The sequence below is a fragment of the Poecilia reticulata genome, chromosome 15, assembly GCF_904066995.2.
Source record: "Poecilia reticulata chromosome 15, P_reticulata-male-v2, whole genome shotgun sequence".
NCBI lineage: Eukaryota > Metazoa > Chordata > Actinopteri > Cyprinodontiformes > Poeciliidae > Poecilia > Poecilia reticulata.
This window is the reverse complement of record NC_088844.1, coordinates 24282477-24309509: the sequence shown is the minus strand read 5'-3', so window position 1 is coordinate 24309509 and position 27033 is coordinate 24282477. Positions and strand designations below refer to the sequence as shown.

General features: G+C 40.7%; 1 long non-coding RNA gene across 5 annotated transcripts in view; it reads right to left on the bottom strand.

Moving 5' to 3' along the window:
• LOC103477299 (uncharacterized) overlaps positions 1-27033 on the bottom strand; it is a 120626-nt gene that overhangs the window by 72750 nt on the left and 20843 nt on the right. For 4 of the 5 annotated variants that reach the window (XR_014091299.1, XR_014091298.1, XR_535617.3 and 1 more), the window contains one exon: positions 3336-3431. This is a non-coding gene — a long non-coding RNA (uncharacterized LOC103477299). Of the gene's footprint in view, positions 1-3335; positions 3432-4304; positions 6093-27033 lie in introns of those variants that run through there. The other variant, XR_001777379.2, reaches the window with a different exon arrangement.

Below are 27033 nucleotides of genomic sequence, written 5' to 3'. Positions count from 1 at the left end.
AGAGGTGAAAAGCTAAACAAGAGGATTCCCCAATGAGTGGCTCTGGGATGCAAATGCCTTTGGCCATGGAAAGGCGGAGGATGGTTTTGGCCATATCGCCGTGTATTCGGCCAAATTGAATGTTTATCCTCCCATGGTCTGTAAGTGGACTTGGCTGTAAATTTGGCTTAGCCTGCAGAGGAGCAAGTGTATTCTGCTTTATTTAGCTTGATGGTACCTGTGCTGTATGTTGAGGTTGGCTGAAGATGTTATTAGCTTCGACACAGTCAGTGTGCCGAGCACACAGAGCCGAGCCAATGACCTGTACTGACCATTAAGACAAAACATTGTCTGGTTTCCCTATCATGGGTTTAAATGAGCAAAGAGTAGCAAGTAAATAAATTCAAAATATTAAAATGTGTTTGTTTTTTATGAAAATGATATCTGAAGCGATTAGAAGTAGTTATTTTCCATATGATTTATCACTTTTCTTTCCAGTTCTGTTTTAGTTCATTGCTTCTTTTCTGCAAAGCTCAATCAAGTTACCAACACAACATTTCAAACAGATTAAGATCTGGATATTAACTGAGCCGTGGCAACATCCTGATGTTCTTTTTCAGCCATTTCCTTGTGGATTTGTTGCTGTGTTTGGGATGATTTCCATGTTACTTATACAGTTTGGGTCAACCTTCACACAGCCTCAAATGTCTGCAAGTTGCCCAGATCCTATAGCTGGAAAACAAGCCCAAATCATCACCCCGCCACTAGCGTGTTGCAGGGGGTTTCATTTAAATAAAACTTTGAAAACCCAAGTCAAGCTGCCATATTCCAAATGGGGTAAAGCCAACCTCTGTTTCAAACTTGTCTGTCATTTTCCAACCTGCCCTGTCTTTCATTTTGCCATTTAACATGCTAACTGAGGTTTGTAGCATCTAAGATGGAGCTCTTAGCTTTTGGTCATTCCTCTGAGCATTGCATAGTCTGAACTTGGGCAAAATATGCTGAAGCATTCACTGCTGGAAAGATATCCACTCAAGAAAAACAAGTACAATTTAAATTGTTTGGAAATGTTCTTATAACCCTTCTCAGATTGACTGGCAGAAATTTATTGCTGATGTCCTTCCTGCTTGGCATTGGGCTCATACACACCTGTATTATCCAGACCAATGGCAGCAGTAGGAAGTGTAAAATTTTTGTCTTTTAGTGATAAAAAAATAAAAGACGTTTCTGCCAACCCTTAACTGATAAGAAAAACGAGAAAGCAATACACCATAACCCTCTCAAGACCAACCCTGACAAATAAACAGAGAAAGAAAAACCCCCGAAGACAGGCTGACTCCTATTTACCCAGTTTATAAACTCAGAAACATATCCAGTAGTGAGCTGGTCCATCCCACCCGGAGGCGTTGTTTGGCCAACACTAAGCCGGGGGTCCCTGACTGGACACCACTTGGCTGTTCCTGAACTCTCTGCACTCGCCGTCTGGCCACAGGCTTGTTGCAATTGGCAGGCTGCGTGCTCCATGTTCCCTGGCAACTGCCCACTCTTGAGTTCATAGCTTTTGACCTGCATGTTGAGAGGATCGCTTGGCTCTCGCTGAGCCGTATAAACATTGGAGCGTGTTAGCCGAGGGCAGTTTGGCCAGAGCAGTAAAACACCTGATGTTCTTAATCTGTCTTGGAGCCAGTTACAGTGACTGTCCTTTGGCAGCGTCAAAACCGTGTTAGACTCCATGTGGGCAGTAATGTAGCATTACCCTGAATTAACATGAGCAAATAAGTAACAAGTGTTGGCATATCTTCTTTGTGAAATCTTTATCAAGTCTTACAAAAGTCTTCGTTTCAGTGCCATTATGCTGTTTTGTGGTTTTTCTTTCCACAGACAAACAGCTATATTTCTTATTAAGCTTAAAATTAAACTGGTCTGAAATCACATGATCTTCACTGCTCACAACCAAGGATCAGTGTTATTATTTTAGTACACAACCCTTAAAAATTGTAGGAGCTAGCGGAATAATAAGCAATCTCTCAGACAAGGTTTTAGTGTGTTTAGGTGAGTGAGAGCTAAACGGGCTGGTCAGAGTATTTCAGAAAGTGCTGATTAACTGTATTTTCACGTGGAACAGTTTTCTCAGGTTTACAGAGAATGGAACAAAAAGTGTGGATAAAGATGCAATAAGGACCTGCATATTTATTGCCTGGCTACTTAATTGAAAGTTTTCTGTTGACAGTTCTTCTGAGAAATTGAAGTGTGTTTTTTTTGTGGGCATCAGAGTAATAATCCTGGTCGGAACTGAAACAGATACTGCAACATTTAACCTAAGTAATTACAGAATTTATCCTATCAAACAATGTTCTATTGTCACAAGTCGACACTCTCACTTACAGAGAAACTGGCCTCATCGCAGAGCACTTTTAAATCCCTCAGCAAGGTGCCGGTTTGCTACATCTCTAAGCTGAAACAGAGAAGAGTTCTCCCATTTTCCCCACCAAAAACGATTTCTTATGTACGTGCTTTTAGACTTGCACACAATGTGAGCAACAAGCCTGAGAACATTGAAAGGGAGAACTTTCATGAATGATGAAATATTCCCTTTACTGCACATTCTGCCTCTGAAATATGAACGTCTTTCGTCTGCTGCTGGTTTGATGCTCATTACTTGTATGGCCCACAACTCTAACTTGCATTTGCATTTGTCTAAATATTTATTTTTGCGACTTAGCACATTAGAGGCATTTCTACTGCTCTGTTCTGTGGCATTAAGCTTATAATTGTTGCATCTTAAATGGTAAATGATGTGGTAAACAATCAAGATTAGGGTCCTTGGGAGAATAAGCAGCATTTTAGATTTCAGTAAAGCCAATTAAGTTAAATAAAAACTGCACTAAAGTGAATTGTTAATCTTGTTTATCGAGTCAATAAAATATAGATGACTTAAATAGAGTAAGAAAAAGATTTGAACTCGTTAAGGTCTTCCAATAACTTTCTTTCAGTGTAGAACTAATGGTATTATCTTTATTATTTACACTGCTGTTTAAATGAAGTCCAAACCATTTCAGTGTTGTAATCTAATTTATTTCTGCCCATGTACAATCAATCAGGATCTGTAAATAGCTCTTAAAAAGTTTACTCAGCGTTAACACACTCACCAACCAAGTCAATAAGGTCTGGGTCAACTAACGCTGCTTCTGCATCAGACTGGGTGTGAAGGGTGACTGATAAAGTAATGGAAACAAAGCGGTGACTCTGTTCTGTGGGTAACAAACTTTGAATGTCAGCCAGCGTGACGGCCACTGACTCAGACAGACACAGGGAGGAGGGTGTGAAACGGAGACGGAGCTGGCACCGATCCCTACCTGGTTGAGAGCAGCTGGCGCTCCTCCAGTCAGCGTGCCACCCTGGCTGCCATCTCTCCTCCCAACTCGTGGCTCCGGGCCCCATTTTCACTCACACTGAGGACACGACCAGAAAAACACCCAAATGAGACAAGAGGATGGGGCCGTCACAGTCAGCTCTCTGGATGAAACGCAGCCTTTTTATTACTGCAAGTTGGTGTAAGCAAAATATTCTCCTCATAAATAACCATACTTTATCTCTAAAACAGGTCAGATATTATAGATGGAAACAAACCTGTGAAAAAAATGATGGATGTATTGACGAAAGCGTTATCAAAACTGAGTTCAGTTCAGTAGCGGTGTTGTACTAAAGGGAGATGTACAGTCAGAACTGTTCCCTTATTGAAACTCCATAGCTTTTCTTTTATCCTACACACTTTGTGAAGCGTCTCAAAGTTTTTAAGCATAAACCTGAGATTGAGTTGAACTTTAATGAAGTGTCAGACAAGAGCAAGCTAAATTTACTGGTTGACATGCTTGTGGCACAGGAAAATGCTGTTTGGATTATGTGTTTCTGCTGCTTTTGTAAAGTAATTTTTTGAAGTAGTATCCAGTTACTAGAGCTCGACCGATCAGGGTTTTCCCAGCTGACAGATTTCTGATGGTCTCTAAAGTCTGATATGCTAATTCCACCCAAGAGCTTTTAACCAGAAAAACGGTACTGAAACAGTAATTTCTCTAAACTTTTTACTTTTTACAGTACTTTTACAGGACTTTTTACAGAAAACCAGTAAAATGCTTCAAATAAATTGGTCATTTACTTGAAGCATAGTAAAGTGCTTCAAGAATATGACAGAGGTAGTAGATATGAACTTACAAGAACATTAGAGAATTACAAGAATATTGGCATTTAAGCCTCAAAAACATCCTTGAAGATTCATAGCGACCCTAAGACTCAGATTTTTAATAAATTTCAGAAAAGTGAATCACCGTTTGTTTATAGGCCAATAATAAGCTGAGAACTCGCTTGATGGGACGAAGATCTGCATCTCCAAATCTGAGGCCATGGACTTGAGATGGAAAAGGGTAGAGTGCCCTCTTTGGATTGGGGACGAGGTCGTTTTCCTGGTGGAGGAGTTTAAGTATCTTGGCTACTTGTTCATGAATGAAGGAGAAACGGAGCAGGAGATTGACAGACAGATTGGTGCAGTGACTGCAGAGATGTGAGCGCTGCACTGGTCTGTTGTGGTGAAGAGAGATGAGCTCTCAGTTTACCGCTCAAACTACGTTGCTACCCTTAGTAAGGCAGCAAAAAACAAGGTCAGGAATACAATTGTTCGAAAAGAGTTTCTTTATTTATTTAGCTTCTTGAAAGAAGAAAGAAAAACATTCCTATGTTTCCTTCTATTGTTCGACTTACTGGCAGCTAAGAAAAATAGGTTAGCTGTTCTGTACTTTTTTTTTTGTTTTTGCCTTGTAGCCTCATTGTATTCATTTTAAGCCTAATAGACCCTGTTTGTTCCATCAATTTATGTACTTATTTTTGTAATTTAATTAATTAGAAGTAAATAGATTGAAACATTTCATGAATGAAGATAAAAAAGAAAAAACAAAGTCGACTAAAAGCAAAAAGCAAATACAAGGGATAATGAAGATGATCTGATTAAATCTTTTATTGCAAACAACTCCACACCGTATAGCCCGAGAAAACAAGTGGAAAAAACAAACAATTACCAGCCACACATTCACGAGAACAATTGAAATAATGAAGAAAAAAAAATGAAGTTATGAGGTGAGCAGAAAAGCTCAAAGTTTAATTGAAATGAGAACAAAAGAAAGATGCAAATTCTCCAACTTCAAGTGATTTGAAACACTGCCAATGCCTTTTCTGCATTAAGAGTCCAAAAAGATGCAGATCATTTTTATTTTTTATTGAAAGCAGCCACATTAAATCCAGTTTTCCTGTTTGTCTTAATGTCTATTGTTCACTAGTTTATCCGTTATAGGTTCTAAGTACTTTGAAAAATAAATGAAACAACAATACTGTCGGTCACTGTTATGAGACACTCAAATGTTACATGCTGAATGTAATGTCAAGATCTGTGATATGTGGCGCCAATCACTGGCTCGCTTTACTCTTTAGATTTTTGGTGTCTTTATTCAGCGAGCTGCTCTGCGTCGTTCGTGTCTTACAACTGAAGTATTTTGTCTATTGTGAAAGAAGACAAAAATGGGGAAAAACCTTGAGCACGTGAAGCTCTAATAGCTGCTGCATTTGTTCCCGTTGGTCTTTATTCTATCATGCTTGTAAAAACTTTCTTTAGAGAAACTTGCTTAGATGGCCTTTGGGGTTTTTCCTGGTGATTACCTTGTTATGGGGAAATGTGAAAAGACTGTTTTTATTATTTGATTTTTGCACAAACATAACCTGTTGAGGGGACAAAAAAGGTTTTCATATACAAATAAAAAATACTGAAAGAGGAAACATGTTCTAGAAACTCCCTGCATATTTAGATCTGTAAAGCAAGATGTACAAAACAAGATTGAGGGCGTATGAATGGAATCTCCATTATAACCGTCACCACATCGTATGGACGTCATATTAATCCGTCTCCACACCACTTTTAATTTGTTTAGTTTAGACTTGCAGGTGCTACATGTAACTTTGATTTTAGACAGTCTTACAAGAGTGTCTTGTAAAATAAGTGTGTTTTCACCACAGCTTATAAATGTTGATGCAAGTAGCAGCCATATTGAAACTTGAAATCGGTCTTAGAAACATTCAGACTTTCCAAATAGGAAAGTCTGAATGTTCTCACTTCCTAGTCAAGACTGACTGGGAAGTGAAAATTTCAGAGATTTGGCTACAAATGTAAAGCCGTCATGTTCAACAAACCAGTTTGAGATGATTCCTAAAAAAAAAAACTATTGGATGAAAACTTGGCATTTAGTACACAATACTTTGGAGGTATCTTATTCTTTTATTTGGAGATGTTAATTTCTACAAACACAAAATTCAGACATTTTTCATCCACTTTATCTTTAGTTTTTTTACAATGATTTTGTCCTTCACTTGTTTAGTCTTCCAAAAACCTTTAGAAGGAAAATCTGCTCACCAAACTCGAAACACGTCAAGGTTTTCGTCCAATAGCTCTTTAACAGCCACCAAGAGTTAAGTGGTTTAAACAGGTTATGTGAAAATAATACACTGATGAGCAATGCTCTGAAAATGGGTAAAACAGCCTGACATTTAAACGACCTTCAAAGAAATTAATAAACCTAATGCAAATGTATGAATACACTGAAACATGAATTATGTTGTTTTATACCAATCGATCTGTAATTCTTACCTATTTTGGGAGGATTCAAATTCTATTTATGGGGTTGAATCTCCCTTATTCCCATGTGAAGCACCATCTAAAAATTAAAGGTTTTCTATAGAGCCAAATAAATATGTGTTGAGTCAAAAGTGATAAATAAGCTATTTTAAAGATTGAATTATTACAATAGAATAGAAAAAAAGTGAAACTAGCAATTCTTTAAATGATGAGAAAGGGATAGAAATGGGGGTGGGGCAGGGGTGGGGTGGTAAAGCTCAGATGGAGGGGAAATGAATTCCCAAAACTAATCTTAGCATAATCAGGGCACTGCCCCAGTGTCCTAACCCCATCTACATGCACACATACACACAGTACAACACATAACCTCCACTGTGTGGGCGGCGTTGTTCCCATGACCCACTTTACACATCTGGGTCAGCTGTATTCAACCACCAATTTACAGACACACACACAAATCCAGCCAGGTGCATTAAGACAAATGAACCCACACATACACAATCAAGAGAGCCGGACTGTTTTCTCCTTCCTCGGCTCAGCGAATGTTGAAATCAGTCGAACGCTTGTTACCGGAGAAAGCAGCAAACCTCTGACACGTTGCTGTAGTTATCTGATAAACTTCTCTTCTGTTCAACAATTATCTGCCCCTCCACAGCCAAAAACTACCACTGCTTGTTTCTTCCTCCATTTACTCATCTCAGTGCCAAGCTGCAGAAGAAGAAGAAGAAGCAGCAGCAAGGGCCGATTGCACTGCCCCTCTTTACTGCATATAAAGAGCACTGTGAGATGAACACCTTGGAAAGCCAAAAGGTTGGCTTGCCAGTTGTACAGCTGGATGTAAACTAGTAAGTTTTGCTGCCGCACTGGGGCCTTTTTGCAGAGGCAGGAAGCAAGAAAAGGGCACATGAAGAGAGTGCTTAGGCTCTTTAAACGCAGGGGTAGCACTGGCTGCATCGCTTCCAAAAATAAAAAAAGGGAAAAAAATGAAAGAAAAAACTTTTGAAGTGTGTTTGTGTTTGAGGCGAGGGAGCAAAGGTGTGCTTTTGCGTTAGAGGCAAAAGGCAAGAGTATCCCTCCCGACTGTATGTGTGTGCGTGCGCCTGTGTGTGCACGGAAGTCCCTCTTGCCAGTTTTAAAAACCATGCGTAGCCCAGGTAAATGGCACGCTGTCGTCTGTACATGCCCAGTGGCTTTTTCTTTCTCTTCACAGGGAAGAGTTCAGAGGGCCAGTTAGCACCGTTCACAGCGGACCCCGAGGCTTCAGTCAAACACACATGTACACGCAAGAAAACACCAACGTGCAGATACGCTGGAAATCATGCACAAAGATGTGTAAAGTGCACACATACACATCTGCACATGCTCACAGGCTCTTGTTAAATCATGCAGCAGCTGCACATGCATGTACACACACACACACACACGCAAACGCACAAGTACACACTGAATACACACACACATTTGCACACGCAGCTGGCCCGTGGCTAAGGCGTTCAAACAGCCGTGATATCGAAAACCAGCAGTTGGGAAAACAGTGGATTTTGCCGAGGTCCATAGCAGGTTATTGATCAAGGTTAGCTTAATGTGCAAACTGCCTGTGGCCAAGAGCCATTCCCACTGCAGAGGTGTGTGTTGCTGCAGATGAGTGTGTAAAGAAAGGGCTCTGTGTCAGTGTGTGTCTGTTTATAGGTGCAAAAGTGTTTGGTTTTTTTTTTTACTTACCTATGCAGTAAGTTTATGAACTAGCTAGGTGGGAGCTAAAGCCAAGAACAATGTTGAATTTAATCTCAACAACAGAAAATAGTTTAGCTGCAGCAGTATAATGATTAGATCTTAATTTAATTTGGAAATGACATGATTTGTAAAGGGTTGGTATGTGTTGAACAGCTGCAGGAGGGTTCCAGTGGATTGGTAGTTTTATCTGACATTTGTCAGAGCATCTAACGGTGAGTCATAAACAATGAATAAAGTTTTCAGAAGAGCAGGTTTCCCCAACCATACAGAAGAGCAGTGGGGGAGGATTAATAATTTGGGCTTTTATTTGCAGCCACGGGACCTGGGAACATTTGCAACTATAGAGTAGATCTCACATGGATCTCAACTGGACACCCTGAATAAATAAAGGCGAAAACATTTAATTAGTAAGAGCAAAAGTACTTAAAGTGGCAGAACATTAAAATTGAGAAGGGATAATTGTCCAAACATCCAATGCCTCAACTCAAAGAATTATGAACAGAAATCTACAAAAAGAATAAATCAGAAGTAATGTAACAGATCTACTCTAACACGCTGCTACAATCTAGAAACTCTGGCCAGCTTCCCTTTCCCTGCTGAAGAAAACCACAGCATGATGGTGCCACTACCATGTTTTACTGTTGGCAGCTTTAACACAGTTGGTTTTGATAGCATTTTATTTCATGTTCCCAGTTTAAGTAGACAACTATGTTTTGGTTGGTCTGTAGTTATGCTATATACGCCTTGCATTTCTCGATGGTTGAAGCACGGCTCTTTCAGATGTTCAAAGCTTGAGATATCGTTTGAGTATAAAAGTCTGAAGCCTTTCCATCCCTCCCTCCCTCCCTCACTGTCATTGCCTACGTGAGCGTTGAAGTCCCCCAGTAGAACAAGGGAGTCCCCAGGAGGGGCGCTCTCCAGTACCCCCAGTACCTCCAGAAGGGTGGGTAATCTGAACTGTTGTTCGGCCCATAAGCACAGACAACAGTCAGAACCCGTCCCCCCACCCGGAGGTGGAGGGAGGCTACCCTCTCGTTCACCGGGGTAAACCCCAACGTACAGGCGCCGAGATGGGGGCCAACAAGTATGCCCACTCCTGCCCGGCGCCTCTCACAGTGGGCAACTCCAGAGTGAAACTACGTCCAGCCCCTCTCAAGGAGACTGGTTCCAGAACCAGAGCCATGCTTCGAGGTGAGGCCAACTATTTCTAGCTGGAACCTCTCAGCCTCGCACACTAGCTCCGGTTCTTCCCCACCTGAGAGGTGACGTTCCATGTCCCAAGAGCCAGCTTCTGCAGCCGAGAATCAGACCGCCAGGGTCCCCTCCCTCGACTGCCGCCCGTTACACACTGCACCTGACCCCTTTGGCCCCTCCGACAGGTAGTGAGCCCATTGGAAGGGGGACCCATGTCTCCTCTTCGGGCTGAGCCCGGCGGGGCTCCATGGGTAAAAGCCCGGCCACCAGGTGCTCGCCATCGTGCCCCACCTCCAGGCCTGGCTCCAGAGTGGGGCCCCGGTGACCCGCGTACGGGCGAGGGAACGCTAGATCCAAGGTTGTTGTACATCATAAGGGGTCTTCGGGCTGCGCTTTGTCTGGTTCCTCACCTAGGACCTGTCTCCCTTGGGTGACCCTACCAGGGGCATAAAGCCTCAGACAGCATAGCTCCTAGGATCATTGGGACACTCAAACCCCTCCACCACAATAAGGTGGCAGCCCGAGGAGAGGCCTTTTCAATCAATAAAGCATAAAAAAGACACCTTCTCTTGGGCCTGTATAACCTGTTCCTTCCCTGTAGTTTCACTTCTGTTCTAATAAGTAAATCCAAAAATCCTGAATCGTGCCTACAGAAAACACAGGAGAGAATAGTGGGATTTAAACCGCAAAGAAAAACAAAATTGTGTCATAGCAGCTGGAAATGTCTCCCTGCAGCTCATTCCTTCCTGTGCTTCTGGGGATATGTTATCTCTGAAGCTTATATCCATTGAAACCAATATTAGCAGTCAGGAGAAACACAAAGATTAGATATTTTACACACACATATGGTGCAAAAATAACTGCTGCTATGAGCGGAGGCGAGTACTGGAAACTGTACTTGCAAAAATCACAGCACAGCAGATAAATATGCGACTGCCTGCTAACATGACACAGTTCCAAAACTAAAGCTGGCAAAAAAAAATAAAAAAATGCCTTAACACGGAGCCAATATGTGCTAAAGAGACAGAATGGAGCCTACTGCTAAGTCTCCAAATGGTTCACAGGTGGAAAGCTTTTAATAGCAGCGTGCACAAGCAGCCGGGGCAGCGAAGATTCATTTCATTACAGCCTGCTGGACAAGTGAATGGTTAGAAAATCACCCTACACAGCAGGCTCAGTGCTTAATCCTTGGAAAACATAATTTCTCAATATAGCTAAAGCTGAAAACAAAAGTCAACACGGAGCTCTGCGGCTTGTGGTCTCTCAAGGATGACTTTGATATCTGTGTTTTCTTCATTTTGCCGAACACAAATTTGCCCTGAGGCTTATTCATCCAAAACCCTGAAACCACACAACTCAAACATCAAACCACAGAATACGTGCAAATGATGAACCGCCAAAATGTCCCCGCTTTGCAAAGAGGCATTTCGTCTGATCTGCAACTGGTTCTCTAAGGGGAAGCACACGCACACACACACACACACACACACACACGCACGCCCTCTCTACTTGCTTTCCACTGTCCAGTCAAAGTAATAGATGGTGAATTCTGTTGCTTACTCATGCATACAGCTGACAAATTGTCCCTCTTCGATTGCGCGGTGTGATTTGTGAGAGATGGAGCAAGACAGAATGAGCTGGCAGCTCAGACCGAAGGAGGGATGCGGAGACGCAGACAAAAACTAGTCCGAAAAGGTCCATTTGAAGAAAATTATATATCTGAGGGCTTAAAGGCCGCCGGAGTGCAGATGAGCTGCTTTTAAGTGTGAGTGCACGGACGTCTAGAAAAGATCAAAAGACTTGTGAGACACTTCTTCCTTTCCTCCTTTCTTTGCAATGACCTTGGTGAATCCAGCAGTATGAGCCTTTGTGTGTGTGGTCTTCCAACTAACAGAAACAGCATCAACAAAAGCAACAAAATAAATTGTGAACTCATAAGTCACAAAAGTGTGATCTGATTACAAGTTTACCTGTGAGATATCCACATAAAGTCCAACAAATCTGCTTTTAATAGCTTAATATGACACAAATACTGACCAGTAGTTACCACTTACAGTCCAATGGCACACTTTGATTATTTCTGCCACTATCATCCGCTGACTAAGCATTTAGCTTTAGAAGAACTTTGTTTCATTTTTAGACATTCAGATTTGTTTTCTATCAACAAAGGTTTAAAGGCAAGAGCATTGTTATAATTATAAGCAATTTCCTTGTGCAGATAACTGCAGTTAGCTCATTAAATATCCAGCCTAAGAGAGTGTTAAACCATCACTAACAAAAAAAAAAAGGACAGAGAGTGTTAAACCATCACTAACAAAAAAAAAGGACAAAGAAAAGAGAATTACAATATGACAGGGCAGCGGTAAAAGAGAAAGCAATCTTTTCTTCAGGACAGCTCATTGTGGCAAGTCTACCTGAACTCTACTCCCCCTTTCCCTTTTCAAAGGATGTGCAGGAGACTGGATGGGATTTTACAGTCATAAATCTGGACCGAACTCGAGCCGTACACATTATATATTTGTCTACGTTGTGGATAAGCAAGCGAGCTCGACATAAATGTGCTTATCTCTCTGATCGGCTCTTAAGGCCAGAGATGTTTCCGTTTTTGAGACTCGAGCAGCCGAACCACTGACAAGGCAGTTCGACCTGGCAGAGGCAGTGTTTAGAAAGAACTGCTAAGAAAGTAGAAGAAATGAAAAAGAAACAGAGTGGTTATGACTACTAGTGAATGGAGCTTACTCAGGAAATGGAGCATTTTAGACGAGGCCAAAATGGTCGATTGGGAAGGTCGATCAGCTATGATTCAACACAGATGTGAGGCTCTCGCACAGCTGATTTGGGTTTGATAAAACGTTTGCCTTCCTCTACGTGTTACTGTTTAAAGCTGGCTGCATATTCTTTGCACATAACATGGTGCGAGTCCATGGGGGACTCTGGCAGTCAAAAAGTTCACACATGCAAAGTGCTGACTTCGCAACACTTCAAGAGGTACCACTTTAACGATGCAAAACCACGTGGCAGCAGTCGCCCCTGACAGACACAATATGGCACCCACATGTCTATGATGCCATCCAGATGAGCTGATTTAAGTGAACTAGATGACAAGGAGTCATAATGGGTCTGCTTAACCAACTGGTTTTTGCAATCTATCCCCAGTTCTTATATGCACATCACAAATGATCTCAATGTGGCAGTGATTTCTGCTAACATGCATGCAAGCGTTTTATGTAAATTATTTGAGTTTAAAATTAGTCGGTGGAAGTTATCAGAAACAGTAGGTACCTTGTAAATGCACTATTAACTGTAGCCTCTGTTTCCTTTTACAAAGTGGTCACTGAGCCACACTTTTCTGCTGATGGTCTTCTGAGTTTAAGTGACATAGCAATTTAATGTCCAGGAGGTTATAGCCATTTGACAGTCGAATTAGTATAGCAAGTATTTATTGAAGAACCATAAAAACGGTGTCTGATAAACACTCCTCAAAAAGTATTCATGCCTCGTGCAGATAACAAAACTGGATCAGAAGTGAGATATCAACATTGCCGTCTTGCATTGCTTTGTAAATTTTTGTGTGAAACAGCCAAAAACTTCTGACCAATCATACAACATTTCTCAGAGTTCTGCAGAAATTGTTCACCCAGGGCCAGTTATTGAGTTCGTCAGGCGGATGTATCTCTGTGAACAAAGTGACACAATTTTCATCATACCTCTATGTCAGGGGTGGGCAATCCTGGTCCTGGAGGGCCGGTGTCCTGCAACTCTTAGACGTCTCCCTGGTCCAACACACTTGAATCCAACAGCTGAATCACCTCCTAAGTGCAGTCAGGTTCTCCAGAGTCCTGCTAATGACCTCATTATTTGACTCAGGTGTGTAGAAGTAGAGATGCATGTAAAGGTTGCAGGAGACCAGCCCTCCAGGCCTGGAGTTGTCAATGAGAGCTGATCCCAGCACTATGGTACGTGGGAGTCTTTACGTGTTTCAGAAGGACTTTGTTGAAAAAAGTGAATCTAGAAGAAATTCACCCAAAATGAAGCACCGCAAGTGAAACAGTTTGTTGTTTAGTTTGCCAAGTACCCAAACATATCCCTGTCTACCACACTGACACATTTACAGAAACTTTCCAACATCCCATGTTATCCTGCACCAGGTCCTGACGATCGACCTCAGTCAAACTACCAATTCCCTGCTCCATGAATTTGCTACTATTAATATCAGAGGAAGGAGAGCTTGATTTGGAGTGATGGTGTAACAAGGGGGGCATGGACTAATGATGAGTGGTGTCATTACACTCAGTAATAAACCATGTATGGCGACATCAAGGGTAAAGGGCCAGTCCAGCCAGTGTTGTGGAGAGACAGAAAGGTGTTATTCCGGGCATCATGATGTAAGAAGCAATCATATATGACTTCGGGTCACATCTGGTACTAATTTGTAGGACCCCAGAGGTACAGCACCACATCAGTGCCATTCTGTGTCTGCATATCTTATACCTCCTGACACAGCACAGTGGTAGAGTAGTTTTTTCAACAACACCTGTCCACGTGTGTGTCTGCATCAATCTGCCAAATCTGGAAGACTGGCTACAACGGCTGTGGACAGACTCACTATAAATCAGGTGACAGTACGATCCCCCTCTGCACTGAGCCACCAGTCGTGTCCAGGCCTGGAAAATGCAACCTTGTGCTGACAGAACTGGACATTGCTGTCTCTGAAATCCTCTTATCTGACGTGGATAACGATTTTAAAACAATTCAATATGCCGCATTCATGTGTTTATTCATGCTCCATGTTGTCAATGTGTGGCTTTTCTTTTGCTATTCTACACCCACCACCTCCCAGTTTCAGATTAGGCCACAGAGCATTTACCACGAGTTGAGTTAATCCGACCTCTGGCATTCCCACCCCCTTCTGCACACAGTATCTGTGACAAACGTGTGACAGTAATCTTTCTCCGACACTTTTATGATATGTTTCTTCCCTTTCTTATTGAACAGAATGGACATGTGTGTGTGTGGGGGAGAGGAGGTGATGTGGCATTGTCGACTATCGTTCTGACCCACCAGTAGCCCCGTGTGCATACACCATACACAGAGATACCTGGACATGAAAACGATTGCCCCAGGAGGAGACAATGCCGACTGCTGCCAGCCCTGGAAACGCTGGGTTGGAGTGAAGAGCAATGCCTTCCCTCCCTCGTCTCTAAAAATAATTCCACATAATGCACCTGATAATAGGTTTATGCAATAATGCACCCATGCATGGTAATGCATCCACCCCAACATAGTAGATGGAACAAAATGCCGAAAGTGGCATGAAACCCGAAAGGTTCAGTTGTGACAAAAACAAAAAACATTATGCAAATTCCTGGTTAACATGAGAGGATAATAATATGTAAGTAAGCTCTGCAGATAGATCTGACCTCAGTGGCCTTTCACAAATAAAATTAAAAATGACTTTTTTTTTTTCAAATCAAGACAACTGTCTTCATTCCCTGAGGGAGGGAGAGGTTTTAAAGGTATTATTGTTGACAAAAAGTGCCTTTGAAATTATTGCTTTAACATATATTTGTCCTTTAAACACAAATTTTATTTTCTAATACAAAGTGGGGTTATTTTGTTTGTTTTCATCAAACACTACTGATATTTTGGACATTACGTCTATTTGTTGACTGTGGTAGAAATCCCAGAATGTCACAATGCTATTTATGTGAAGCTAAAGCTATGTGTAAGGGAAGAGATACAAAAAAAATTAAAAAAATAAAATAAATAACAGACAGAGGTCAGGATGAGGTCCAACCTCCAACCACACACCTCGCCTGAGTTACGATGACAATACCACCTGTTCATTGCAACTTATTCCTTAGGCTTGTTTGAATTGGCATGCACAGAGGAATTTATCTCTGTGTCGAGCACAATGAGGAACATTGTGTCTGCGTGTGTGTCGGTAAGCAGAAGGTAGCGCTCCACACAATAGGAAAGGAGCCAGATTTAAGAGCACGGTCGCTTGGTGCGCGCCAAGCATCTCCATAAATCCTAATACACATTCCACATTCCCTGTGGGACACGCACAGGAAAAAAAAAAAAAAAAAAAAAAAAACACAGCAAAAGCAAAGAAAGGGAGGGAATGAATGCATTTTCTTCTTATCTATCTGTCTTTCACTCTCTTTCCCCAGTGAGAGAGACAGAGGGGAATAAATGGCTCCCCTCTCCTCTCCTCTCTCCTCGGTGTGGGCTGACAGCGCAGCAGATGGCGGTTTAAGCAGTGAATTTATGAGCGCCACAATCTTAATGTTGCAGAAAGAAAAGAAAAGGACTCGCATCAAACGCCACTGACAAATGCACTTGCTAATATTAATGCACTCCTCATTCATCCAATATGCTGGCTAATTGCTTTTCTGTACACAGTAATATGGCACCTGCTGCTCAAGTCCGGTGCTCCCGTCAGGAGAGGGGAGATCCGGGAGGGAGGAGGTGGACGTGGAAGTGGAGAGAGATGAGAAAGAAAGTATCTCTCCGTCTCCCCCCCACACACATACACTCCCTCCTTTTTTTTTCTTCCTGTGATGGATGCAAGGCTCTGGATCATGCGCCAGACCTGTCAGTGTTCCTAATTAAAATTTTATACTTACAAGCTCAGAGAAACGAAAAAAAAAAAAAAAAAAAAACGTGGAAAGCACTCAGTAAACAATCACTTATGAGAGGAGAGGAGGAGAGAGGCCATCACAGAATAATTCGTGTGGTGCGGCACACAAAAATCCAATTTTAAATACGGCATCATACACTGAAAAAAAAAAATCCTTGGACTTTATTAGTGCTTAACAAGGCCGCGTTGCCCACAGATCAAACCAGACTCCAGAAGGGCCTGAAAAGCTGCAAGCCGCCCACCTTTCCAGCAAAAAAAAAAAAAAAAAAAAAAAAAAAAAAAGAGAGGAAAGAAAAGCGACTCTTTTATGGGCTCTTGTTGAATTGCTGAATGTAATAAAGGCACAGAGGCTGTTAGGTCGCATTGCTATGTCACCTTCAAAGTGTCACAGACTAAAGCGGCTCCACAGAAATCTGCTGAGAAAGTTGAAATGGCTTAAATGTCTTCAGGATTTATCAGGGCCTCTGGTGCTGATAGGACGGCTCTCGTAAAAATTAAGCTGATCGTTAATAATTAAAAGGAATATTTCCACCAAAACTCAGTTGAGACCAATCAATACGGCGCCGCTCATTTATCACAAGTTATTCAGGTTTTGAAAATACAATTAATTTGCATTAATATAATTTGCATTCCTTATCTCCTGCATCAGCTTTCATTTTTTTCCTTCTTATTTTCCATTTGAGTTTTTAAAGTCAAACAGATGAACATCATTATTTTTGTGCTTTGCATCATGTTTGGGATGCCCATCTGGGGCCCCCTATAGCCTCACCATTATCTGCCCTCCAGCTGCTGTTAAATGCACTAAATTGTAAAATAATGAGTTTGTAAATTGCACGCAATTACGGATGCAAATTGAATAAATCCTCCGAACTATAGATTGTCCTTTCTCCTCACATCAGCACCTAATTGATGCATAGAGAGCAGCAGGTATTTCTCAGACTCTGGGGTAAGAAACTGAGTATTCTGTTTTTGTTGTTGTTTGACTGGCTGCAGAGAGATGAACTGTGATTTGATGGAACAGAGCGCTCTGTACCAGCTGAAGTGAGACGTGCTTCATGCAAAGCCATTTGCTTGGTAAGTGATCAATCTTTGCGATGAGGGAGTGTAGCATCTAAAACAACAAAGGAGTGGGGGTCTGAAGTGAAGAGACAAAAAGAAATTAAAAAAAAATCAGAAACCGAGGTGTTGGGGTAAAAATCTGAACATCTGAAGCAGAAACAGGATGAGAGAGGAAGAGTTAAAACTTAAATGTAAAAATGTGCTACACAATCTAAAAGCATAAAAACAGCTAATGCTAAAATGTAATTACATGTTTTTATAACATATGTACTGACATTATTAGTCTGTTACACAAAAAGGTTTAGCAAGAAGAAGTTAGCTAATTGACTTCTAAGGTAGCCGGGTCACAGTAAGCTTTTACTAATAAAAAATTATTTTAGGAAAAGTGGACTGCATTAATCTAGGGTTCAACACACGACTACCAGAGTTTTTTGCAAATGGAAATATTTCAAAACAAGCCCTGAAATCAAGACAAATAAAGAACCCAGAAGCATGTGAGGATGAGGCGAGTCGCGACCTTATGCTACGTGCCTTAATCTTCTGAATTATTTTTAACACAAAACCGCAATAAATGTAATAAAGAGAGTTTTCTGATTAACAGTGTCCAGCAATAGGCAGGGGAGGGGACGACTAAAGATAAAATTGAAAACATCTTCCTAAATAACTTTAGTGCTAAATTAAACTGGATCAGGTATAATGTATTTTATAACAGAGCTGTGATAGCATGAATGTTAATATTTGAAAAATAATTATTTAGTCTTACATGAATATTTGTTGATGTACTTTTCTGTTGTTTTCTTCAGTATTTAACATTGTCATTACTTTTGTTGACTCATTTCAATCTAACAGGTCTATAATTTCCAAAATAGTTGAAGCAATACTCATCGCTACAGCAGAAATATTTCATACTCTCTAACAACATCCTCTATGATTCCAGTCACCAACTTGCTATACAAGCTTCTGCAGAAACCTGTTATTAATCTTTCTTTCCTCAGCTAATTATTCTGCTCAGAAACAACATATGTTTGTTGTAATAATGAGGCAGCAGACTGATGGACTGACCGTATCCCACTGAGCATCCGACACATACACACCTGCTTTTACTGCTTCTTCCTCCCGGAGTGTCTGCGTGCGTGGGTGGATATTTCAGATGCATTTACCACATCTCTACTCCCCTCGATTGTGTGCATGTGTGTGGGTGTGTGTGTGTGTGCATGTGCGCGTGAGGGGGTGTGTGTATGTGTGTGACCAGCCTAAATCTTCTATGCATGAAATGGAGAACACTTTGCACCTGAAGGCACACGTCAACACGCCAAAAACAGACTCGAGTCGTATTCGGCTATTCACACACACAAAAAAAATAGGAAAAAAAAACAAACCTTTCCACCCAGTTCACCATGCGCACATACAAACAAATTCAATTGTACTGAGTGAAATAAGAATATAAATTTGTGTGCTTTTCATTCAGTCATTACAACTAATACTATCAACTATCCCCCATCATAAGACAAATATCGTCCATTGGCTTAATTATTGCTAAGTCCTAGCAGTATAATCTTAGAAGTAAGTCTTGATTAGTGAAATTCAAGAATGAAAGAAATATGAACTTATAGCTGGTTAAATTTAGCTTTTGGCTCACAGGTACAGCTGATCTGATTCCAAGCTGATTTTTTTTTTGTGGTGTGAAAAGTGCTCCAAAAAAACTGAATTCATCACAGGCACAACCGCGAGTCACATGAAAACACACAGCGACATCACCACTGTCATTTTCATGAGAGACATACTACCCACAATCCTTTTCCACGAGCCAACTAATTAGCCACTGAAAGGTCAAATAAAGTCAGTGTGATTAGGGAGAGGAGAGCGAAAAGGGAAGCGAGGGAGGAAACAATACAGGCATGAAGAACAGTAAGAAGGCGGCTCACATACATTTAGTTTTGGAGTCATGCCAAGAAATGTGTAGGCCTTTTTTCTTTTTTTTTTTTTCATTCACACATCCAGTCTATCCTCGCTTTCTCCTTTTACTCGGAGCTTTAGTCCAAAACGTTGGCTTCAATTTTTAATGAAATGCTTATGTTGTAGCACCTGGACACGCTGGCTCGGAGCTGGCCCATCAGGTAAGGCATCCCAGGAGGGTCATTAAATACGGAGACTTGGTGAGCAGCAGGACCTGTCTGGGTGCAGGCCATGGTGATGCAGGGCCTCTTGAATTAAATGCACTGCAGACACACATGCATATTTTTTTTTCTTTAATTAACTTACATACTTTCAATGCAACTAGATACTTTGCATTGCGACTCTTTTGCCACACTAACTTTGCATCTCAATTATTTTTTATTTTTTTAATAAAGCAAGTCAAAAAGTGAATAAGCTTATTCAACAAATTAGAATATATTTTCTGATGAGGTTCGTTTGTCAGATTAAAAGTACATTTGGAAATCACAACCTTAAAGCAGGTATTAACCATACTTTCATTAAGCCCGCATTTATATATTAAAAACATTTTTTTGTTGATTTAATGCAATATTTTAATCCTAAATGTCATTTGGATTCAATGTAAGAGGAAAAACACAACTAACAGAAATAAAGGCTTGAGAACATCAGTCTGCATGTAATGAATCTACATAACATGTTCCGCTTAGGGAATTCAGTAGCTGAAATAAATTAACTTTTCAGAAAAAAATGAAGACCTACCTAATCTAAGCTGCTAATATTTTTAAAATCGTGTTTTATTTCATTGTTACTACTTGTAATTTGATTTTAGTTATACAGTTAAAACAGATGTACCTCATGTCTTGGATGTGTGTGTGTGGTGGCTCTTGAAGCAGTGACTTTAGCCACAGTTTATAAACCCAGACATACCATATACAACGATGAAGAATGCTGGTGACCAACATACTGAATGGTTTTCTGTTTGTATTTGGGGTTTTTTTTAGCTTAAGATTCTTTTTATCAACTGAAAACTTTTATTGTTGATCCATTTGTGTGAGTTTTGGACATGAAAAATATAACATCTTACATATTTAAAGCTCATCTCAAACCATTATTGCTTTGTCTATCACACATTTTCCTTCCACTAAACTTTCCAAAAAGATACATAATGTTTCTGTTATAAAAAAATATATTTATTTATCTTATCAGATATATATATATACTCATTGGGATTAAGTATTCATCAACATCAAAAATAAAAAAAAGTGGATATTTTTAGTTGAATTCTAATTATTGAAATGCACCTGTATGTCTTTGCACATGCATGCACTGTGCGTGGGTGAGTACCAAGTGAAAACATGACATTAGAGGCAGGAACATTATTCCCAGAGAGTCTGGTATGGTGGTCTTGCCGCAGGCTTCTCCCCTGGCTCAGTGTAGAGTCAAACATCTCCTGTGGTATAAAAAAAAAAAAAAAAAAAACCCAAAACAACAACAACAACAGCGGCGGCAGCGCAGCGGAGCGCGCCTCCCTGTCAGCGGCAAAACACAGCGACGTGTCGGATGACAACAACACTGACACTGCACCTACTGTGCACTCCCAACCTTTGGGAATTCACCGGAGTGAGAAGCCCGTGTACACTCGGCGTCATGGATCCGAGTGATGTGGGGTATGTGTCACATCGCAGGCTTTTCCAGAAGCAGCATATGTTTTGCTGCACACCAGCGCAGAGTTCTCATTCACACACAGACAATGGCTGTGCACTTGCCCTTCTACCTCAACTAGCCTGATCCCTAAAGAGGAGAGGTGTTTTAAGACATTCACATACACACACCGACACACGCACACACACATGCAGACGCACGGTAAGTGGACCTGCAGTCTAATGGAGTTTAATTACTCCCAGCTCATCCATCAGGGGCTCCAGTAGGGGAGTGGAGTATTTTATCACCACTTTTAAGGGGTTATTAGTACAAATACACTGTCACCCTGCATTACCACTGCAGCGCTTTAGGGTGCCATGCCCTCACCACATTCATTACAATCTCTATCAATATCTATCAGAACTAAACGCTCCCTCTGTTTCCTCCACAGTCCTCCTTCGACGTTCTCTCCCTTCATTCTTCCCATTAATATGAAGCACTGACTCTCCCTAAACCAGCCTGTCCTCCCCCCCTCACCCTCCCTCTTCTCTGTACGTCCTTCCTTCACCTCCTTTGACACACGGCTCTAAAAGTTTCACTCCATTCATCGTCCAGCTCTCATCTCGGGCCTTAGATGGACGGTGCTTCGCCTGACATTGCCTGAGGGAGACTTAAGGAGCAATGTGGTCATTCCGGGGCCAAAAAGAGGAGGTGTAAGAGTCAGGAACAAAATTTCCAAATACAATGCTTCCCTTTTCAAAATGCTAAAACGGTCTAATTTTTTACATTTAATGTCAAATTTGGAAAGAATGGAGATTAAAGTGACCTTGAAATCAGGTGGTCCGAGCATTAAAGAAACGACCAATCTGCAGAGACTATCTCTAGGGTACAGAGTGGATTGTCAGAAAAAGAAAAATATCCAGTCAGCAACCGTTGTGTAGAAAAAAATATCTTGTTGAAGTCAGTGGAGAATACATAAACTGAAGGCAATGCAGAACTGACAATGTGTGAAACTTTGAAGCAGACAGATTAGAGCAACAGAAGACTCCAAAAGGTGCCACTTATTTCACCTAAGAACAGATAACTGAGACCCACGTTTGCACGATGAGAAAATTATTACGTGTTTGAAAGAGTCTCAATTTCAGCTGTGAAGTTCAGATGTAGGGTCAGAATTTGGCCTAACATATAGGAAGGAATTCATCTAGACTTGCATCAATGTGTCATTGTGATGTCGCAATAGTGTGGGAGACATTCTCCTGCCAAAGATTGGATCCTGAAACTAAAAGGTGCCTCCTAACAATGCATAAAGCTGTAAAGTCATCACACATTATCTGCCATATAATGAGTGGTCTTCTTTCAGAACGCTCTGTAGGCAGCTGAGGCCTGGGCAGCCAAAAATGGATTCTAATCCATGGAGATTAGTTGCATAAATTTGTTGTTTAACTAGCTCCACAGTTCAAATACCAATCAATTCAGCTGTGTTTCTTTTTCATAGCAGCTTTGGCTCAGGAGAATATAACATTATCTCTTCTTTTGTGTCTAAAAGCATTGTGAGAGTATATTAAACCTAGATTCCTGACATTGACTTCTGCAGGTCACAGAAGTTGTTGAATGTTCACAGTACTCACTCCATGCCAAAAATCTAACATAGCTGGCATTTAAATGGCAGTTTGATCTCTTTAATGCTTTTAATTCAGGTTTATGACTACAGCATTTTACTAAAACTGCACTAGGAAAGGTTCTGAATGACGTACGTCTTGACGTCGATGCACCAAAAACTCCAGTTTCTCTGGATCTTTGTGCAGCGTTTGACCCAGTTGATAAAACCATTGGCTTGGTAAAGAAGGTGGGATGACCTGGTTTTGTGCTGCACTGGTTGAGATCTTATTTGGTTCCCCAGAGCTCCATTTTCGAGTCCTGGAACATCTCCTACAAAACCTATGTTGATAAAGTGCAACTCTATAATTATGTCGGACCACAGTCCACTGTGCCCAAGTTATGAAGGAGTGGATAAATGAAATAAATGCATATATACATTAAACGCACATACAATGTAGACTTACAGTAGAAGAACTGCCCAAGGAGAGAGCTTTTTAAGAAAATTGCATTAACTCCAGTGATCAGCATATGTGCATGAACCCCACCTCCATGTTGCTCAGGTTTCATTTTTACTTCACCATTTGACCAGATGCCTCATTAATCTCCCTTAATTATTGTCTTCTTATCCATCTTTTTTCCTCCCAGGATGGTGAAACAAACAAACAAACAAACAAAAAAAACGCACTTGTTTTCCCAAAGCTCTTGTTATCCAGTGGTACATATTTTATCATGCAATAAAATGCTATTATAATGACTATTTGGATTTTACCCTTTGTTATCTTGGCCTTTCAGGGGTCAGAAAAATTAATTTTACACTCTGTTGCAGAGGAGAGACAAGAAAATGACACAAAAAGCAACTGAAAGCCATCTCATAAAACTTTTAATAGTGGAATAAACCGTTGATGGGTTAGTTCCAACTTTCAAACATTTATGTGTAACTTAATTATTGCTGTGCATACACAGGGAAATCTGAACTCGAAGCCCTGCAGATACGGACATATATCTTTTCAGTGCATTCACTAAATTTAATCTACCTCTGAAAGAGTGGCTAAGGATGTGTGCGTGTGTGTGTGTGCGTGATTGTGTGTGTGTTTGCGTGAAGCACCTCGAGCGCCTGTCATCCTTTGGAGAACAAAAGCACTCAGCATTACAAGTACGTCCAAGCCGAGTTTGGCCCTGTTATTTATGGAAAACGAGGATTGTATGGATTAAAAAGACGATGCCAAGACGAACAGCATTAAAAAAAGCCATGATTCATTTCCCAAACCATGGAAAAAAGCCAAAGGACAAACAAATCAATGGCAGTTTGGATGATATCTGGCCTCCGGCACTGACAGGCCCCCGAAGTGTTTGGCACAAATGTAAATGTGAAAAGTGCAGTTTTCTTCATAAGCAGCGAAGCAGGCCAAACCTACAACATACACTATTTAGTCCTGATTAACATTACTTATTGCATGAATTTGAGACCATTTCAAAAGTACCACATCTAAGGCGTGTGAGCTAAAAGCATCTACAGTGGCTATAAAAAGCCTACTTTAAAATTTTTGGGTTTGTTTTGTGATTTTATTTTATTTTTAAATGGGACCAAAATAAAGAAAAATAAATAATTTCAGAACTTTAAAAACGGATCAGTCAGAAGGATATACAAAGAATTTCCAAGGCATTAGATAATTGAACAGAAAATATGGTGCAGTTTTACTACAAAGAACTTGAACCACCCTGCAAAATTGCTGAGAAAATTAGATCAGCAAGAGGCTTAACATTATGGAGCTGCAGGAGTTTCTGTTAAGCACTGCCTATGGAGTACATGTGAAATCAATATCCCAAATTTTCCAGGGAGTGAAAAAAAACAATTTCTTATAATGAAAAACATTAAAACCATGCAAAAATATTTACAAAAACATATTCAAAGTCTCTATAAAGTTGAGAATAAAATGCAAAGTTTCATCAAATAACAGAATCTTATTTTTTAGAATGACAAGGACTCAAAGTAGAAGATCTTTCAGCAAGAACCCAGACAAGAGTCCAATTGAACAGACTGTGGTGTGATCTAACGAGGACTGTGTGTGCACAGATCTGGTGCATATCTTTGTATAGTTCGCAAATATTGCTATGAAGATGTGAGATGACTAACCCAAAAAATGCTGCAATAAATTCCAAAGATGCTTACAAAAGAGGTTGCATAAAAGTGCACACCTATGCAACCACATGGTTTAAATTACATTTTACAAGCTACAGATCAAATTAAAGGTGAAAAAAGTTCTATGATTATTTATCTTGCTGTATTAACAGGGTTCAGTATATTTTCTTTTCCTGTGATAGCTGAACAGATTACACAAAAGAAGGGATGCTGATTACAATAAGAGAGCAGAATAAGATGCTTTCAATTAAAATCCAGTCAAAACAATCAAATAAAACACTGGATAGATTGTGTCATCGTGGAAAACAAATCTATGGCTTATTGTCACAGCAACACTTGTGATGCAAATCGGCTGCAAGTCAATATTCAACCAAAATGGTCAGCTACCGTTTTTCGACGGAAATGTTGCGTCAATGTGCAGGCAGAAATTGTCTGAAGTTAACATCTGTTGTTGCAGTGGGAGAAAAAGGCAGGAAAAAAATTGAGATCGCTACATCTTTAATAAACTTTTCCTGAAAAATCTGATTTATCTAGTTTTTATACTTGTCTTCTGCCCTCTGGTGGGGGAAGTTGTGATGGTGCTTCTTTTATTAGCTAAGGAAACTGCGATATCTGGTGTAGCACACAGCTTTCCTCCTTCGCGCATGAGAAATAGTCCATTTACTCTTGATGAGAGAAAGGATGATATTACCTTTTTTGATTTGGAAAATAGAACTAATACATGACTAAAACAAACAATGTATGAATTATGAGGAAACAATGATATTTCATTTGTTCAGGTAACGCTCCGAAGAGATTTTATTTTTTAAATTTCATTTTCTGACTATTGTGTCTTGTTTCAATTGGTTATGGAAATACTTCGGTCACTGCTTTTTCTCAAAGGCTTGACCTTTATTAGGAATCATTCTTACCTTCACTCTGTTCAGACTGCATGTACACAGTCTTGCTATTACTATTGATCAGATGTTTAGATAAAGTATATCATTTGTTTGAATAAAAACTCAACTATGTCCAAAGTACTTTGAAAGAAATGGTAAAAGTCAAATTTCCTCTCTAGAGCCGGTTTTTTGGAGCCTTTCATAAACCACAGATGTCAGAACTCAGATCTGGAAATGACATCACGCCTCACACAGCCATGTTTCAGTTGCGAGTTGGAAAACCAGCGGGACCCATTTTAAGTGCTTTCAGACACTGTAGAAGCTGTTTCGCCAACAGAGGTTGACCTTGTGAATTTCATAAGCGAATTTACTGGTTGGCTCTTCCAAAGGAGTATTTATTTTCATTTTTTCTTGCAGATCTACACACAAGAGCCTCCTATGTCATTCAAATGAGCGAGACTGAGAACAAGCACAAGGGGAGAAGCGCAGCAGAACGCGTGTCGTGTTTGTTTGATACGCAACGTATTCTGAGGGAAAACATTTAATTTCAAATGAGTGGCTGGATGCTCAAAAAAATGTCTGAACCCACCACCATAAAAAAAAGCCAGCTGCATCTGAATGCGCATTTCTGATAACATAAATGGTCAAATAAGACGTAATAGTTCCCAGAAAGATGTCTCGTTGAAGTCTGGGTCTAGAAATAATTTGCATCATCACTTAAGAAACTAATTTTGATCCAAAACGTATCCCACCACTTCTGCCAATGGTTATTTCCTGGACCAACAAGATCTGGTTCTGCTCAAAGAGGCATAAATTCTTAATAAACAGCACCATGTGTTTAACAGATTAAACTACCAGAAGTCCAAAAAATATTTCTGAGTGTGGCAGCCATGTTGGGTTTTGAAGAAAAGTGGTTGTGAGAAAAGTCTGGCCTCAGGGAGCCTTCAGCTTCATGCATAAGGCGGAGGGAGGACAAACCGCCCCCACAAAGTCCTGAAGCAGCAACACTGGACACTGATTTGGTGACGTGGCTTCATCAAGGGAGAATGTTAAGTCACTTCAGATTTAGGGTGGCTCTTTGTGCACTGCCTTTGCTTGCTACGTTGACGCCAACCGGGAGTAATTTTTGACTAATCTTCTGTTCTGACTGTTTTCCTATTGCTATTAATCAGATATTTTGACAAAAAGAGCTGCTATCCCATGTTTTCCAATGTAAATCATGCGTGTGGGGTTTAGACGACCTCTGCTAAAAGCCACATGTGGAAGAGGGGAGCGCAAAGAAACGAGCCCTGGCCGGCTGCCACTCATCTGGGCACCTTTTCTAAGCAGGGCAGAAAATCAAACACGCCAGAGAAGAATTAAAGGAGAAAGAGAGGGAGAGGAAAGAAGAAGAAAAATGATTTTTTTCTTATAAATAGCAGGGCTTGCCAGAAGGCAGAGGAAATGAGAGCAAGTGAGTGCTGGAAAAGAAGGGCTTGAGCTTGACACGGGGCTTAAAATTGAGAGGGGGCGGAAAGAAGGGACCTACTGCGCGAAAATGTCTCCAACCAAAGCAAGG